The 3,069-nt window shown below is 51.9% G+C and overlaps 1 non-coding gene across 1 annotated transcript; it reads right to left on the minus strand.

Moving 5' to 3' along the window:
- Positions 1 to 928: 928 nt before the first annotated feature.
- On the minus strand, positions 929 to 1,001 carry TRNAG-ACC. The gene has a single exon. It is a non-coding gene; the product is annotated as a tRNA-Gly (tRNA).
- Between the last annotated feature and the right edge of the window lie 2,068 nt (positions 1,002 to 3,069).

Genomic DNA, 3,069 nt, shown 5'->3' on the forward strand with positions numbered 1-3,069 from the left:
CCCCAAGGGAGCCTGCAAAACACAGGCCATGAACAAGCATGTTAATGAAGGGTTTGGCCTTGGTGGTTCTCAGTGCTATGAAGGAAATAGGAGAGCGGTGTTAGAGTAACTCCCCCTTGACGGCCTTCGGTCAAAGGCCACATCCAGCCCAGGGAGGCCAGATGGACAAACACCCAACCCTCCTCTCCTCCCACCCCCTGATCTCCTGCTGGGCTCCTCATTGGCTGAACCCACCCAGGGCCAGGCATGGGAATCTGTGGACGTGTCCAATCAGGTCAGCTTCCCGGGCTCAGGGCAGGATGGTGAAGGATGGAGCGCAGTCTGGAGGGTCAAGCAGGATACCTCCCACATACAGCCCCGCCTCTCTGCAAGGCTGAAATCATTCATTAGCTCCTCTTTGCCCACAGGTTCCCAAGGATGCCCCCACAGCCCCTCGGTCCCTACACCTGCTCCCACTCCCATCTCACCCTCAAGTTTGGGGAACTTCTCATGGTTCCCCCAAAGCATAAGGCCATTTTACATCTTTAGAGCTTTACCCCAGCTGTTGCCACCCCCTAGAATGCCCTCCCCACACCCACATCTGGGCAAACCCCAACAGGACAGTGGGACAGGGCAGAGCCTGGAAACCTGGCTTCCAGCTCCGTTTCTGCCACTTCTTAGCTGCATGACCTGGGGGAAGCCAGTTCATCCAGTGGAACCTCCGTGTCTCATCTGTAACATGCAAAGGATGCGAGTTCACTCCACACTGTGAAGTTACTATGAGAACCAAATGAAATCATGCTTACAAAGGGCTGGGCAAGAGGTCACCCAGTGAGTCAGAGGCAATTTTTAAAAATTTCTTTGTTTGGCTGTGTCTGTTCTAATTGTGGCACATGGGACCCTTTTAGTTGAGGCATGTGAGCTCTTAGTTGAGGCATGTGGGATCTAGTTCCCTGGCTAGGAATCGAACCCAGGCCCCCTGCATTGGTAGCACAGAGTCGTAGCCACTGGACCACCAGGGAAGTCCCCAGAGGCAATTTTTAAGAAGTACATCGTTTATGAAGCTGTTGCTGACCATCTGTCCCTCGAGCATCAGGGCCCCACTGTTCTGTGAGCATCAGTGCACCTTTCCTGGACAGCTCTTGGGGCCCCTAGAATGCTTTCCTCTGCATCTCCATCCATGCCCTGTGAGCTCCAAGAGGGTCTATCTGTGTCCTCAGCATCCAGCGCACGGCAGCACTCGGTGAATACGGAATGAATGAATGAATGAATGAACAAGTGTTCAAACCAGTGGACCAGTCTGCCTGCCCCTCCACCTGAATAAAGCTTGAACTACTTCAGTCCCCGCCTGGACTACTAAACAGGGCACGGGGTGACGTCTTGAGGAAGCCCAGGCCCAAGGTCATGGCGGGGGGAGGGGTACTAAGGGCAGTACCGGGGCTGGGAGGAGGTGGCAGGCCCCAGCTCATTGGAAATGCAGAGAGAATCCCAGCGCAGCCGCCTTCTCTGGCAGGGAGCGCGCGGGAAAAGACAAGAAAAATGAAGCCGCCACAATCTCATTTTCTGAGGCCTGCAAGTCAGCCAGGAAATAGCTATTATTCCATCGCACTGTCGGTATTAAGTTATTTCCTTCACTAAATACGGGAATGTTCATGAATATCTATTGAGTCCCAGGTACAGACACCTCCTGGCTCTGTGGCTCCGTCACTCTGCCTTTACATTCCTCCAACAACACCCCTCAATCTTGCTCTGAAGTGAAAGACAATAGTATTTTAAATTGGTTAATAAATCTCGGAATTGATGCTCCTCGAAGGCCCGGGAACTTCGTCTCTATTACTTGAATAAAAGGGATCACATTTTAACCACTGCTGGGCTAGGAACTCAGGAGAGGGACCTGAACCAGCCTGTCCTTCGTGCTGGGGAGGGGAGGGTCGGAGGCTTCAGGACCCTGGGTCCGACGGAACCCTTTGGACAGCCAGGAAATTCTCATTTTTCTGGTCGATTCAGGCCAGCGGGACATCTTGGACCACTTTGGTTTTGATGGCTTTGTGTTCGGCCAGTTCCCCTGGATTCAAATAAAAGAGACTTGGAAGCAGAGCTCCAGGGAGAAGATGGGTATCTGACATCCTTAAAAAGGATGGGGACTTCCCTGGCTGTCCAGTGGTTAAGACTCTGAGTTTCCAATACAGGGGCTGTGGGTTCAATCCCTGGTCAGGGAACTAAGATCTAACATGCTGCACGGTGTAGCCAAATTTAAAAAAATAATTAAAAATAAAAACCACCTGTATGCAGATAAGGAAGGTGGGGGAGGAAAGCATAAATAATACTGTCTGGAACACCATTCCAGGTGTTGATTCTTTTATCACCTTCCTCATGGGCACAGGTGACCTTGAACATCCTTGTTGGGGTGGAGAAAGCTTTGAAAAGCCCAGATGCGGGAGAATGAGAAGTAGGACTAAAATGTCTCCTGTTTTTTCAGTGTCTTGCCATCTGCTTCACACGTTTTCCCAACCCATCCTCGCAGCCACCCTAGGAAATGCAAAGTCCAGACGTTGTCAACGGGCCAGAAAACCCACAGGTCAGAATCATCTCTATGTACTCAGCACCCAACACACGGCCTGGCCCCAGAGTTGTTGCTGTTGGGTACTAGCTCAGTCATGTCCAATTCTTTGTGACCCCATGGCTTGTAGCCCACCAGGATCCTCCATCTGTGGAATTTTCCAGGCAGGAATACTGGAGTGGATTGTCATTTCCTTCTCCAGGGGATGTTTCCAACCCAGGGATCGAACCCGTGTCTTCTTCATTGGCAGCCAGGTTCTTAACCCCTGAGCCCCCAGCCCCAGTGTATCAGCTTCAAAAATAGTGGGGAAATGGGCTATTGTACAACATCCCCAATTTACAGATGTGCCAAGTGAGCCTTGGGGCAGGCAAAGGCTTGCTCAGCAACTCATCAATGACTCAGCTAAGACAGTCTGTGCACCCACTATGTCCAGGCCCTGAGCTGGGTACTACAGATACAGGTGTGAACAAAAAAAGGCGCTTGATGGGGCTCGTCATCTCGGAGTGAGGTGGGGGGCGGGGGGGCAGCAG

Source organism: Bos indicus x Bos taurus, chromosome 17 (genome assembly GCF_003369695.1).
Source record: "Bos indicus x Bos taurus breed Angus x Brahman F1 hybrid chromosome 17, Bos_hybrid_MaternalHap_v2.0, whole genome shotgun sequence".
Taxonomy (NCBI): Eukaryota; Metazoa; Chordata; class Mammalia; order Artiodactyla; family Bovidae; genus Bos; species Bos indicus x Bos taurus.